Here is a 15,972-nt window from a genome sequence, read left to right on the forward strand (position 1 = left end):
CAATTCATCCTAATCCATACTTGAGGTGATACTGGTGGAATAGAACAAATCCATTTAATTATTGGACCCGGCACATCTGTGTTCCTAAAGCTGTCTAAGCAACATATCAAAAACTTTTATACAGAACTCTAGTTTGTATTTTTTGGTGGTGTTGGTATTGCACTACATGGTTCATATTTAGCAGCTTTATGCACATGTTGCTGTATAGAACACTAACATGCATAGGCCCTCACAGACATGCACATGGCCTCATAGGTTCATTAGTATGTTTAACTATTGGCAATCCAGATTGATCTTGTGTTCTGTGTTCAGAAGAGTTAAAAATAGCTGAAGAGAAATGGTCATCTAGATCTTTAAAAGTCTGAAAGTCTACCAGTGTGCAAGGAAGGACAAAATCAAGCAGCTGGTCATTATCGAGCTGGTCATTATTAGCCTCCTTTTGTTTTGTTTTTCCACTAAGTCTACACTACCCAGATGACACACTACTCTGGCAAAGATACTCTGGCAACCAGTGATGTTTTTGTGATTATACTGCATGCCAGAATGCAGCAACTTCATTTCCTGAATGATTGATCAAATGGAAAAACTACTGCTTAAACCTTACACCCTCAAAACAATCATGAATGTATGTATACGTGAGATGTTTCTTTGACCTGTCCCCAAATTTGAATGAAGGTTTTCAAAAGTGACTTTTATCAGATTTTGTGTATGTGTATGGAATGGGTCCCTTCACCTGTCCCCAAAGTTACGTGAATGTATTAAAAAGTGACTTTTATCAGACTTTGTGTATGTGTATGGAATGGGTCCCCAAATATGTCCTAAAAAATACTTGACCCCAAATGTCCTGTAATATGTCACATGGGGTAAAACATGCATATATCAAAAATTTCAAGTGACTTTTGTGTCACTACGAAAATTTGGGGCAGAAGTGTGTTGTCAGCTTTTCACTAACTCCTTCAGAAAGGGGTGTCCCCGCAGTGGGGGATTTCTGTTATATGACCTCACATGTGTCCTAAGACAGTGTGTGTGTGTGTGTGTGTAGGAGTGTGTGGAGAGACACAACCAGGCTCTGTCAACATGCACAGCTGAACTGCAGGACCTGCGCAGGCAGCTAAGTGATGGCTGCAGCCATCAGGCTGAGAAGGACACCGTCATTAACGTGAGACCTTTGACCTTTCTCTCAGACCTCAGGATTAAACCTGAGGGTGTTGACGGCCATTACTCCCAATGATTGTGCACGTGTGTGAACACGCACAGGGCACACGTCTGTGTCTGTTAGAATACTGACTTCTGAAAGCTCATTAAAATATTAGCATTGATATTCTAATAATTAGCATATTGGCAGTATTGGAGGGACTGGTTTGTGTTGGGGCTGTTGCCTGGTTAACCATATGTGTGTGTAGGCATGCACCGATTCACGTTTTTCACTTCCGATACCGATTCAGATATCTGAGGCTTCGTATCGGCCGATACCGATCTGATAGAGTAAAACAGTGCTGAATCGACTTAAAATATTTTTTTTAACACAGACATACTGAATTACAAGTTTATTGAAGACTCTGCACCAGTACAGCACACTTAAACACACATAAAACATGGACACACACCACCCATCCCATTACTGTAGCAACCACAGGGACTGGCCCGACTGCTAGCCAACGATACTCCCCAGACGCTAGCGGTCCATGCCGTAAAGGTAAGAGGCTGCCACTCTCTAATGTTAACTGGGAAATCAGTACTGGGTCAGGATTCAGTCCTGGGATGGTCACAGTCACACCCCATGACCTCTGACATTTGATAAGGTAGCAGTCTGGGGCACTGGAATGCCAAAGGAATTTAACAGGAATTTGAAACGTGAACTGTTGTCTATTTTCAGGAGAAAGTTGACGATGTTCAGAGCGAGGCTGCGGAAGGGAGAGACGCCCACAGCCAGGACAAGCTGAAGGGGGAGGAGACAGAAATGGATGAGGAAGGGAAGAGTGGGGAGTACAGCATCGCCAAGCTAATTTTAACTTTTGTGCTGAGAGTGATTTTGCCCCGTCTTAATTAATAAAACCCTAAAAATGTGTTCAAAATGCATGTTCCAAATTATTATTATGCACAACAGTTTTCAACCTTTGCATTTTTATAAAGAACAAAAAATGGTCATTTGTGAAATTATAAGCATTAGCAGGTTATTACAATCTGAAATCAAACAGTTATCAAGTCAAAACTTTATTGTAGGTGATGTTACATTTGCACATAGGACCCCTTGTTGGAAAGGAGCTTCTGAACTCTCTGGTTTTGGATGGTATCTGCTTCTGTTGTTTTGCATGAGGACAGAATACCCTCCCAGAGCTGTTGCTTAGATGTGAACCGCGTCCCGCCATCATAGACACTCATTTTGATGATGCTCCAGAGGTTCTCAATGGGGTTGAGGTCAGGGGAGCATGGGGGCCACACCATAAGTTTGTCCCCTTTTATGTCCATAGCATCCAGAGATGCAAATGTGTTCTTTGCAGCATGAGACGGTGCATTATCATGCATGAAAATGATCTTGCTGTGGAATGCACGGTTCTTCTTCTTGAACCATGGCAGGAAGTGCTGTTTGAGAAACTCCACATACATTATATACAATACATTATACATCTTTACACCTTCAGGGATCCTAAAGGGGCCGACAATCTCTCTCCCCATGATTCCAGCCCAAAATACCACCTCCTCCTTGTTGGCGCATAGCCTTGTTTGCATGGGGTGTCCATCAACCAGCCATCCTCCAGTCCATCCATCTGGACCATCAAGCGTTGCACGGCACTCATTGGTGAACAAAACAATTTCTGAAGTCAGTCTTCAGGTATTGTTTGGCCCACTGGAGCCATTTCTGCTCGTGTGTAGTGGATAGAGGAGGTCGACAGGATGGCTTGCGCACAGCTGCAAACCTCTGAAGGACCCTGCATCTTGGTGTTCAGGGGATGTTGAAGGCACCAGCAGCTTCAAAAACTTGTCTGCTACTATGACGAGGCATTATTGCAGCTGCTCTTTTAACCTGACGTAATTGCCTGTTGAAAAGAGTCTTGGCAATTGTCAGGAACAGCACGTGACCACCCGACAGATTCCTTACACCTGCTGCTCGTTACTCCAATATTCACGTGTACTTAAGCTTCTTAACATCTTATTTTTCATTTTTTTATCTTTGTATTTGTGTGTGTGCACTTGTGCGTGTGCGTGTGTGTGTGTGTGTGTGGGTGTGTGTTATCTTGTGGAGTGTCAGGCTGTATCAGGCTCTATGCTTGTGGTTCTGGAGGAGGCGGAGCGACTCCTGAAGCTGTTCTGGAGAGTAACTCTGCCGTCAGGAGACCTCACACACATACAGCAGATAACACACACAGTGGACAATACAAAGTTCTGCAGAATTAGGTAGCTTCTGTTTATATAAGACTAATTGCCCCCCCCCCCCATGTGCCCCTGGTACAGGAGGAGGTGTTGAGGAGTGAGGTGTCTCGGTTACAGAGCCGGCTGTCTCAGCAGGAGCGGATGCTCACAGGAGCAAACGACTGCGATCCACCAACCAGCTTCGAGAAAGCATGGAACGCATCATCATCGACCAGCGTACGGAACACACACACACACACCTGAAATCACCTAGAGAGGCCATGAAGGTCCTCATTAACCTGCAGACAGCACCCACCCACACTGAAGGAGTTTAGTGTTTGCCGCTAGTCTGGTGTTGTGCACAGCCTTACTAACCCCTCTCTCCTCTTAGTGTCCATGACTCATGGGGTGCTGAAGAAAGCCAGAGGAAACCTGGAGGTGAGTTTGTGCTCTGCCACTGTGGCCCCTCACACCTACATGACCCTTCACCCCTACAGAGACTCCTCACCCCTACACGGCCCCTCACCCCTACAGAGACTCCTCACCCCTACACGGCCCCTAACCCCTACAGAGACTCTTCACCCCTACATGGCCCCTCACCCCTACAGAGACACCTCACCCCTATAGAAGCCTCTCACCCCTACATGACCCCTCACCCCTACCTGGTGACTAAGTGCCTCAGATGCTCACCCAAGAGCAGCTCTCCTACTTCAGCTGCAGAGGGTCTCACTGTAGCTGGGATGATAGCTGGGCCTTCCCTTCTGCCTCGTGGCTGTCAGCTCTGCCGTCCACATCCCTCCTCATCCCAGCCATTTTACCGGCCGTGTTCCGAATGGTTCACTTCCACCCTCTATAGTACGAAGTGTATAGTTATACATCTATATACAGCAACTCTAGTTGAGATGTAGTGGGTAGGGTATGTGTTAAATACATGTAGTGTACAGTCAGGTAAATAAGTATTTAGTCAGTCACCAATTGTGCAAGTTCTCCCACATCATAGGTAGACCTCAACTATGAGAGACTTTTAAAGAATTTATTTGTAAATAATGGTGGAAAATAAGTATTTGGTCACCTACAAACAAGCAAGATTTCTGGCTGTCACAGACCTGTAACTTTTTTTTTTTAAGAGGCTCCTCTTTCCCCCACACATTACCTGTATTAATGGCACCTGTTTGAAGTCGTTAACAGTATAAAAGACACCTGCCCACAACCTCAAACAGTCACACTCCAAACTCCACTATGTTGAAGACGAAAGAGCTGTCGGAGGACACCAGAAACCGAATTGTAGACCTGCACCAGGCTGGGAAGACTGAATCTGCAATAGGCAAGCAGCTTGGTGTGAAGAAATCTACTGTGGGAGCAATAATCAGAAAATGGAAGACCTACAAGACCACTACTAATCTCCCCATGGGGAGATCTCAGCCCGTGGGGTCAAAATGATCACAAGTACGGTGAGGAAAAATCCCAGAACCACAAGGGGGGAACTAGTGAATGACCTGCAGAAAGCTGGGACCAACGTTACAAAGGCTACCATCAGCAACACACTGCGACTGTCAGGGTTGGACCCAGGCGCATTCCTCCGGTCGCCACAAGGAGGAGCCTGCGAGCTAGACCTGGGGGCAATCAGGCGCAATAGGCTGCAGGTGTTTGCAGCCTACTTAATGCGAGCAACTTCAGCAGTCCATTGCTGAAGTTGTTTGTTGTTGTTACACTCACAGCCCAAGCCGTTTGTTCTCTCTGCATCTCATTCGCATTCTCTCTGGTTCTTTCTTGCTGAGTGTTCTCAGTCCCTCTCTCTTTGTCTGTCTTCTTCTCTGCTGTTTCGTTTTTCTTTTATTTCATTGTTGGTTTGTCTGCCAGTGTTCTGGTTGACAGACCGACAGGTAACCCAGGTAGAAGCTCCAGGTCTTGCACCTGAGCTTCACGTTCCCTCCCTTGCCTCTTATATTACTCCTGACACGTTGAGCTGTTCTCCATGTATTTTTGGTTTTCCCCGTCTTTCTTTTCAGCGACGCATTGATTATTATTCCGCGTGTTTTTCGTTTGTTATTTACTTACCTGGTTTGTCGCACGTCGAGACTTCTCCGTGTCGTTCTGCTGTTATCCCTTCGGGGTTTTTGTTTTCGTTTTCCCGCAATCGCGGAGGTTTCTGTTGGCTGTTTTTAGCATTCAGTTTTAGAGGTTTGCACTTGAGTCCACATCACGTTAAAACCAGCGCGTCACCGCCGTGTTCGGAGGCGACGCGTTAAAACGACGCCAGGGACTCAGATCTTGCAGTTCCAGACGTGTCCCCCTGCTTAAGCCAGTCCATATCCAGGCACATCTGAAGTTTGCTAGAGAACATTTGGATGTTCCAGAAGAGTATTGGGAGAATGTCATATGGTCAGATGAAACCAAAGTAGAACTATTTGGTAAAAACACAACTCGTCGTGTTTGGAGGACAGTGAATGCTGAGTTGCATCCAAAGGACACCATACCAACTGTGAAGCATGGGGGTGGCAACATCATGCTTTGGGGCTGTTTCTCTGCAAAGGGACCAGGATGACTGGTCCGTGTACATGAAAGAATGAATGGGGCCATGTATTGTGAGATTTTGGGTGCAAACCTCCTTCCATCAGCAAGGGCAATGAAGATGAAACGTGGTTGGGTCTTTCAGCATAATGATCCCAAGCACACTGCCAGGGTAACAAAGGAGTGGCTTCGTAAGAAACATTTCAAAGTCCTGGAGTGGCCTAGCCAGTCTCCCGATCTCAACCCCATCGAAAACGTTTGGAGGGAGTTAAAAGTCCGTGTTGCCCGCCGACAGCCCCAAAACATCACTGCTCTAGAGGAGATCTGCATGGAGGAATGGGCCAACATACCAGCAACAGTGTGTGCCAACCTTGTGAAGACTTACAGAAAACGTTTGACCTCTGTCATTGCCAACAGAGGATATACAACAAAGTATTGAGATGAACTTTTGTTATTGACCAAATACTTATTTTCCACCATTATTTGCAAATAAATTCTTTAAAAGTCAGACAAAATGATTTTCTCAAATTTTTTTTCACATTTTGTCTCTCATAGTTGAGGTCTACCTATGATGTCAATTACCGGCCTCGCTCATCTTTTTAAGTGGGAGAACTTGCACAATTGGTGACTGACTAAATACTTATTTTCCCCACTGTATATGGAACAGACGTGGAGTATGATGGCATTATTAGTGACATCTCGTGTGTAACTTTTCTGTTATAGTCTAATTATGGCAGCATTTTTGGGCTAGAAGGCCTTCGAGTAGTGTGTGTGTGTGTGTATGTCTGTGCATGAGGGGGTGTTTTTTTTTGTTTTTGCATGACATTCACAGCATGTGAATTCCTCAGATTCCACACACACACACACACACACACACACACCACACACACAACCCTAGCTTCCGTACAGCTCACTTAGCAAAGAAACAGTGCCTAACCTTCTTCTTCACATCTTTGGTTCTAACTTCAGTGGATCGTGCATGTCCGTATGAGTTCGTCTGCACTCAGAGAGCCGGACCATCACACCGCACCGCTGTTCCATTCCTCTACTAGGACATCACCCTGAATGCCCAGTGAGTGGTCGGTCAGCAGGCCCCTCCCCCAGGATGGGCTCCACTGAGGATCAGCACACTGACATAACATGAACATAAATGGCTTTCACAAATATTCTTGCTTGTCTTCTTGCCTGTTAAAGGTACTCTGATGCAGTTCTACAGACACAAAGTGAATTTGCACACTGATCATAAAATATAGATTTTGCTCAAACAAAATACAAAACAAAATGTTTTAACTAGTAATTGCTGCAGTTAAAAAAAGGATTTTCATCTGTAAATATTTAATGTCGTTTAGTTTTGTATTTAATGCCTTTTTCTTTTAATGGTTTTGACTGAGCCTCCAAATGTGTAACTGGCTGTTAGACTTTCTGACTGGGAGACCACAGGCAGTACGGGTCGGCAGCAACTCATCCAGTACCATCGTGCTTAACGCAGGGGTGCCTCAAGGATGCGTACTGAGCCCCCTTCTATTCACTCTGATGACACACGACTGCACACCAACATACAGCTCCAACTTCTTTAAGTTTGCGGATGATACAACTGTGGAGGGTTTCATCAACAACAACGACGAGACATTACAGATGTGAGGTGAGCCGCCTGGCCGGGTGGTGTGGTCACAACAACCCATCTCTGAATGTGGAAAAGACAAAGGAGATAGTTGTGGATAGTTGTTGCCCTCCCAGCATGCTCCTCTGAACATCAATGGTACTGCTGTGGAGAGAGTGAGCAGCACCAAGTTCCTGGGTGTAGACATCTCAGAGAACACCACATCTCTAGCCAAGAAAGCCCACCAGCGCCTGTACTTTCTCCGCAAGCTGAGAAGAGCCAGTGCTCCACACCCCATCTTGTGCTGTCAGGGTTCGACCCAGGCACGTGACTCCTGCTGCCACTAGGCGGAGACCGCGAGCTGTAACCAGGGGCAATCAAGCCCGATATGTTGCACCTGTTCTACAGCCTATTTAAGACAAGCGACTTCAGCAACTCATTGCTGAAGTTGTTTGTTGTTCTATGCACACACAGCCCAAGCCAGTTTTCTCTCGTCTCCGGACTACCTCTCGTTTCTCTAGTTCTCCTGTTTCTACTCTGAGTGTTCTCAGGTTGTTTTTTTTTGTTTCCTTCCGTCTTCTCCCTCTCTGTTCTTCGTTGGTTTGTTCTCCAGTGTTCTGGTTAACAGACTGGCAGGTAACCAGGTAGAAGCTATAGGTCTTGTTACCATAGCTTCCTCTTTTGTTTCTTATTTTTTCCCTTCCCCTCTGACACGTCGAGTTTGCCTCCGTGTACTTTTCGTTTTTTCCCGTTTTTCTTTTGTGGACGTGTTGTATCTCTTTCCGCGTGTTTTTTGTTTGTTTTACTTACCTGGTCTTTACACACGTCGAGCTTCTCCGTGTTTTCTTTCTGTTGTTTCCCTCTGGGGTTTTTGTTTTCATTTTTTCCCGCATTCGCGGAGGTTTCATTTGGCTGTTTTTTGCCGTTTGTTTTATCGGGTCGCGTTTGAGTCCTCACCACGTTAAACCAGGCGTAACATGTGCACCTTCTATAGGGGAGCCATCGAGAGCATCATGACCAGCTGCATCATAGTGTGGTACGGCACCTGCACAGCATCCTGTCGCAAGTCCCTCCAGCGCATCGTGAGAGCAGCTGAGAGGATCGTGGGCACCTCATTCCCTTCTCTACAAGACCTTCACAACTCCCACCTCACTCGGAAAGCCCTAAACATAGTGGGTGATCCGACACACCCCATGTACAGCTACTTCAACCTACTGCCATCAGGGAGGAGACTACGAAGTCTACGAGCCAGAACCAGTAAGCTGAGGGACAGCTTCGTTCACCAGGCAGTCAGGAGGATCAACTCACTCCCTGCTCTTCCACACTTTTATCTTTAATAAACAAGACACATTTCAAAATCAACAACTACAACACTCAAGTTCAACAAAGAACTCTAAACTGAGATGAACTATTTCTACACCCATCACTGTAGAAGTCTAACGCTCACTCAATTTGCACTCCTGTTTACATTTCCAGATTATATTTATAATTCATTGCATACGTTCACTTTAATCCTAATTAAACCAGATTCCTCATACATTCACTTTGCACATACAGTATGTTTTACTTACTGCTGCATATGCCACTTTACTTGGAATGTAAATGTCAGAGACCTTCCTTCTATTTTTTTATTATATATATATATAAATACACACACACACACATACTCAGTTATATTTTACCATTATTGTTTTTTGTTTTTTACTGTTATAGTTAATGTTAATTTAAGTAGTGACTGTTTACCGCTGCACTATAGAGTCTGAGAGTAACGTGATTTCAATCCTGTGTATGTCCTGTACGTATCGCAGATTTGACAATAAAGTTGACTTTGACTTTGAATGCCCACATGCTCTTAATATGCAGTTTTATACTCTGCTGTATACACACACGTGTCCCGTGTGCCTCTCACATGAAGGTATTGGGAGTTTGCATGAGCGGTACGTGTTAGGGGTGGCACGGATCACAAAATTCACGGTTCGGTGTGTATCACGATTTGAGGTCTACGGTTTACGGTTTTGTACGGTTCTTGTTTTTTTTTTCCTTTTTTTTTTTATCTTAGCCCCATAATACACGCCGTTACACCAGTGGAATAGTCGCTGAAAAGATTTTACTACCATAGCACTACACTTCTATGACATTACACAGTGCTGCCTTTAGCAAAGCTTGGGTGCGAGGCGAAGGACGAGACACAAATCCAGCTTCACAGGCACAACGACACGTTTTAATGCATACAGGTATTGCGCAATAGCGCACGCTAAACAGACACTTACACACGTAACGTGTAGACTCAAACATTAGACATCGACGAGTACAAGACACTGCGCGAACGCACATTAAATAGACAGACCACATCAACCCCACGTGATGACGAGACGAGCCACAGGTGAGACGGATAATGACAAGACGCACCCGCACCCACGGAGGTACACAGACGCAGACGAATAGATGCAGACAACGTTAACACACGCCCCAAAGGAAGGGTTCGGGGACCGTAGCGTGACAGACGCCCCCACCAAGGGCACTACCCGTCCCGGGGTGCCAACAGGACTGAGTGCCCCGAACCCACGTCGATGGGCGGATCTGAAGCGCCCAGTCCTGCGTCTGGGAGATGAACGCCCTCGGCGGAGAGTCCGCCACGCACAGTCTAGAACACCCTCCCTGGGAAGACGGGGGAAAACACGTTAGACACATTTAACGGGACATTCACAAACACACACACAGGTACACTTACACATAGTGGCACGAAAGGGAAAAACGGTTTAGGCACACAAATGGGAAGACTTACGAACACTGGCATACACAAACATGAAACAGGCGCCAGACTACGCGCCAGGAGTAGAGCGATAAGGGGAGAGAGATCGGGAGCTGCCGGTGCTGCAGCGGACGGTCCTCCTCCGGTCCTCGCAGCAGACCCTCCACGGGGTGCAGCGCGACCGGCGGACGTGCCGGGTGCAGCGCGGCCGGCGGACGTGCCGGGTGCAGCGCGGCCGGCGTAGGCGCCGGGTGCAGCGCGGCCGGTAGACGCCCCGAGCGGACCGCCTGGGAGATCCCCTGCGGTCTCCATCTCCTCCTCCTCTTCTCCTTGGTCCCACTCCATGGACTGCTCCGGGCTGCCACCCCGGGAGCAGTCCATCCTCTCTCCACCGTAACGATCGGAGGATGGGACCGTCTCTGGTGTCCACCTCCCCTTCACAGTCCCAGCAGAACACTCAGAGGGAGGCGGACTGCCTTCCTCCTCCGACTCGAACTCCTCCAACTCCTCATCGTAGCCCACAGCGGGGAAGGAGCGTTCTGACGGAGGGTAATCATCGTCTTCCTCCTCACCGTAGCCCACGGCAGGTGCGTTGCACTCGAACGGAGGGTAATCGTCGTCCTCCTCCTCCTCCTCCTCCTCCTCGCCGTAGCCCACGGCAGGAGCGGAGCACTCGGACGGTGGGTAGTCCTCCTCGTTCCCCTCTCCCCCACCATAATCCACTGTGGGGGCGTAGCACACGGAGGGAGGGTAATCCTCCTCCTCGCCGTAGTCCACGGTGGAGGCGGAACAAACCGAGGGAGCCTGATCCTCCTCTTCCTCCTCGCCCTCCGATTCCTCCCCCTCGAACTCGCTCTCAGGTGTCTTCTCTGTGGAGCAGAGTTCGAGGGAGCCGACCCTCAGGGGCGAGAGGTCTCTGGTGGGAGAGGGGTGTCGCTCCCTCCACATCCGCACCGCGGTCTGGCGGAAATACTCCGCCAGTTCCCCAGTGCTGGCCTCCCGAGCCCGGAGCAGCATGATGCTGCATAAAGGGTCCTGCTCCATAAGTTCGGGAGTAACGGTGGCCGCGCAGTGTTGGGCAGGAGCAGAGGCATGGCGGCGCTTGCTGGGCTTCTTGCCCTTCTTTGGCCGGGTGGTGTAGCCTGGCATGGCTTGTTGTGTCTCTGACGGCTCGTCGTTCTGTGACGTTGGGTGCGAGGCGAAGGACGAGACACAAATCCAGCTTCACAGGCACAACGACACGTTTTAATGCATACAGGTATTGCGCAATAGCGCACGCTAAACAGACACTTACACACGTAACGTGTAGACTCAAACATTAGACATCGACGAGTACAAGACACTGCGCGAACGCACATTAAATAGACAGACCACATCAACCCCACGTGATGACGAGACGAGCCACAGGTGAGACGGATAATGACAAGACGCACCCGCACCCACGGAGGTACACAGACGCAGACGAATAGACGCAGACAACGTTAACACACGCCCCAAAGGAAGGGTTCGGGGACCGTAGCGTGACACCAACGAATAAGGATTTTTTGAAAAAGCAGTTTTCACAGTCAGTTGAAATGAGTAGATGAATGAATGAATGAATGAATGAATGTTCAACTTATATATAGATCAGTAGACTTTTGATATTTATTGCACATCAACAGACCAGTGCAGGATAAAATCATTTAAAATCCCAAATCTTAAAAAAAAAAAAAAAAAGCAAAAGTAAACACTACAAGTTACACTATATAAAATGCATTTACATCTATCAAATTAAATTTAATTCTCTCAACCTGAGACAACTGGTTTGTTCAAAAGTAAACTTAACATTAAAACCTCTATTCTTAATTAAATAAATCAAATACCCAGTCTGGTAGACATTCAGGAACTTCAGGTATTTTCTTAAATAATGTTTATTTCGCCACCTTGAAACTGCTAATTTTTCTTCAGCTTGCTCCTGACTCACCATTTCTGCCTCTTCTCCGTTTGTGTCGTGCTTCGGCACGCGTGTAACAACACTGGCTCTGATTGGCTACCATAACGCTGCCTTAGCCAATCGCTTACTGACTTGTTAAGTTAAACAGGTGTTACACCGAGAACTGTGACCTATCGAGATCTGTTACTCCTCACTAGCCTGGGCAGCGGTCCGCTCGGATTACTGTTAGTATATCAATATATAATAACGCACTGCTTTTAATGACCAGTAACCTCAACGGGGTTGTAACGACAGGAAAAGTAATAAATTAAATTATCCTGTTACTGACAAAATGACGGCGTTACTTAACGCCGTTATTTTTAACTGCGTTATTCGCAACACTGGAAATAACACATCGTATTTACGTAGTTTATAAATAATCCTAATAAAAAATATTTCATATCTACCTTTAAGTCCTATGTGACACGCACTAGTATGTATAATTTTCTCTTATTTCTTTTGTTATTCATATATTTTCTCTGATTTATTTTGGAGACTGCATACATTCTAACCGAATCACATTCAGGCGGAGGCCCACCGGGCAAGCCTCTTAGCGCATTTTGTGAGGTGGTGCAGCGTATCATGGGGGAAGACAGTGCGGTGATCTGTGGAGTGGAGGGGGGTGAGGATCCTGCATTAATGAAATTCGAACACTTATCTCAAAGGTAAAGTTTTTATCATTTATTTAGATTTGAACACAAACACTGATGCTAATTGTCACTTCAAAATTATTGCATCCGTCAGTAATAAAGACGCTGCTCGTGCTCCCGACCCTGCTGGCTTGAGCGCAGATTCTCCATCTGCCCCTTCCTCTTTGACAGCGCTTCCAAACACCTCAAGTCATGAATGGCAGGAGGAAGAGTGGGCGTCTGAAGGAGGTCTGGCAGAGGACTCGCTCCCAAATGACATGCAAGAACTGAAAAGGCAGAAGTTAAAGCTTCAAATTAAAGTATTAAAATTGCAGCATGAATATGGTTATGATTCCAGTTCACGGGATAGCGAGACTGCTGCCACCACCTTTGTTTAACCGGGACGGTCCGGTTCCCGAGGCTGAATATAACCACACACACACACACACAACCGAGATAGTTTTTACATCACTTTATTGTTTATCACAAAAACATATAGGTCAGGTCAGGCGATCGCCACGTATGCGGAATCAGAGGCCACGCTCTCATTAAGATATCACACCAAACCACCGCAACCCTCACCGTCACTGTCACCGCAAAACGGCCCACCCCACAAACCACTTAAATTACACACAATAAGAGGGGCAAGCACCACCACACACTACCGGACCCCCTAATCCACCCCACAACCACACGCCTTCCCTATCCTTTAATTTAGAACACTAACACTAAAAACAAGCAACAATATAATTGTTTCTAAAATCACTTATCTTGCCGGCAAATAAGACCCTCCCCCGGGGTCTGAGCTTACGCCGTCGTTCAGTTCGGTCACAGGCTAGGCTCACAGCGGCATAGGCAAGTCCTACCTAACTCCCCCCGCTATCTTGCTACAGGAGGTGTCCACTCCTCCCCTCCTAGAGCAGGAGCATCTAAGCCGGCTGCTCGCTATCTTCGTCGCCGGCTGCTCTAACCGCAACGAACGACACCCTCCCGCACCACTCTACGCACAGATGCCGTCTTGCCGAAGTTCGCCCAAACCAAAACTTAAACTTCCTCACATCACCCATCCCCTTATCTAACTCACCCTCATCAGTCCCCAATTAATCACAGGTGCACCCAGTTGCTCTCATTCTTAAACACGCCCCTCCACAGCTCACTACAATATTACACTCTTGCACTAAAAAAACAAAAGGAAGAACAAATAACTTAAACCCATGCTTATGTTAATGCCTAAATATTGTGCATATTTATACATAAAATTGAAATGTACCTAAAATGAAGGTTTGCAAAGTGTTGTCTGAAGCCTGTCGCATCACGTGTGCTGGCAGGGGGGCTCTCATCTCCATCTCCATCACTGTCATCACGGTTCTCCAGTGTTGGGTGGGGACGGATGTTGTGCTTCTTGCAAATATTATGCAGTATTGCACATGCCATTATGATTCGGCATACTTTTTCCGGACAGTACCGAATTTCAGAATGTAAATGTGGAATCTGCGCTTCCATTGGCCAATCCCTCTCTCTGCCACACTTCGTGTAGTACGGTGTGCCCTGTGAGAGGAGTTCAATAAAACTAATTAGCTACAGCTATAGCTATTGTTATGTTACTGCCTGGATGCATACGTGTTCTGTTTCAGGAATGAAGTGGATCCAGGTTCCAGACCGGGATTTGTGCAAACCTCTCTCCTAATTGGGATGCTGCTCCGCCCTAGGAGGACGGCCACAGGATATAAGGACAGCAGACAGGAGGGAAGGCAGATACTACAGGCCAGCAGCTGTAGTGGCAGCTTGGGGGCACTTTTGATACATTGTGCAGACTTTTGTGTTGCATTGGCCTGACTTGTTGGCGTGGCTGTTTTAGTAAGGTTGTATTCATATGTGATCCTACCTGTTATGTGGTGTTCTGTGTTGTCCTTCCTTTTCCTCCCTCCCCTCTGGTTAGTAGGAAGTGACTGCCATGTTGTTTTGGGTTGGTTTTGTCTTTGTTTGTTGGTAGGGAGATAGATTTGTGTGTTTTCTGTTTGGTATTAGATGTAGATGTATTTCCTTTCTAGTGTGGGGTTTGTTTATTATGTTGGCATATGTCACTTATGAAATAATACCAGAGTTGTTTGGTGTATGTATAAGTATTTCTTTTTTATATGATTATAAATATATTGACTTAAAGCCTATTAATATATACAATGTATCTAATACAATCACGCTATAAGTAGAACCCGTGTGTGCTGTCTTTATTCAGTATCAAAAATAATTATTTTTGTCACCTTGGACGCTGTTGTGGCCTATAGCCTAGAATGGGTCATAACACTATAGCTAAATTAGTATTATTCACAAAGAAAATACATATGGATGAAATAATAAACATACCTGTTGTAGTTGATTTGGGCTTCCGTCACTGCTCTGAAAAACGGCATGAGCAGCCACCGGCGTAAAGGATATCCTTTATCACCTAAGAGATGACATCCAGGTGGCACAAGTCCTGTTTCAAAAAGTTGGTTCAGGGCGCTTTCAGTGAAAACCCGAGCATCATGGGTTGACCTGGGCCATTTGGGTACAACATCTAAAATGTTGTATTCTGCATCAAACACAATTTGAGTGTTGATGCTATGGTACCTCTTTCTGTTCACATAAACATCCTCATTAATGCTGGGAGCAATGATCTTTATGTGAGTGCCATCAATTGCACCTACAACTCCTGGAAATCCAGCTATCTGCATAAACTGGGTTTGCTTCTGTTGGATGACACGGGGTGTTGTTTGGAAAGTCAATAAAAAGGGTTACAGTGTGTGGCGCTGTAAGTGCCATAATTGTTTGCATGACGACTCGGCTAATTGTTGGTTGGGATGGTCCCAAATCATCAGCACTACACTGCTGCATTTTTCCTGTAGCAAGAAAACAAAGCATCAGCACTACTTTTAATTCAGGTGGGATGACGTTGCTGCATGTAGTTGAAGGTGAGATGACATCTCTCACCAAGTCAGTGACAATGATGATTCCTGCTCTTTCCAGTCTATATCGTTTGATTAATTGAAAGTCATCAAACGTTTCCAAGACATTCTTCCTCTCTTGGAAGGTTCCCTGGTGGCAACTCTTAACAACTTAAAAGTCCTCTGGAGCAGTCTTAACTTTTCGGGAGAGTAAGAGTGATTCTTATACTTTA

General features: G+C 46.3%; 1 long non-coding RNA gene across 3 annotated transcripts; it reads left to right on the top strand.

The window, feature by feature from the left end:
- Nucleotides 1–3,450: 3,450 nt before the first annotated feature.
- Nucleotides 3,451–7,758, top strand: LOC143500311 (uncharacterized). Of its 3 annotated transcripts, none has more exons than XR_013126742.1 (4): nt 3,451–3,588; nt 3,743–3,789; nt 6,832–7,056; nt 7,254–7,758. It is a non-coding gene; the product is annotated as an uncharacterized LOC143500311 (long non-coding RNA). The 3 variants fall into 3 exon arrangements; XR_013126741.1 differs by having other exon boundaries at nt 7,280–7,758; XR_013126743.1 differs by having other exon boundaries at nt 6,832–6,934; nt 7,280–7,758.
- The last annotated feature ends 8,214 nt before the right edge of the window (nt 7,759–15,972 follow it).

This window comes from Brachyhypopomus gauderio, unplaced genomic scaffold, assembly GCF_052324685.1.
Source record: "Brachyhypopomus gauderio isolate BG-103 unplaced genomic scaffold, BGAUD_0.2 sc140, whole genome shotgun sequence".
NCBI classification, from domain to species: Eukaryota; Metazoa; Chordata; class Actinopteri; order Gymnotiformes; family Hypopomidae; genus Brachyhypopomus; species Brachyhypopomus gauderio.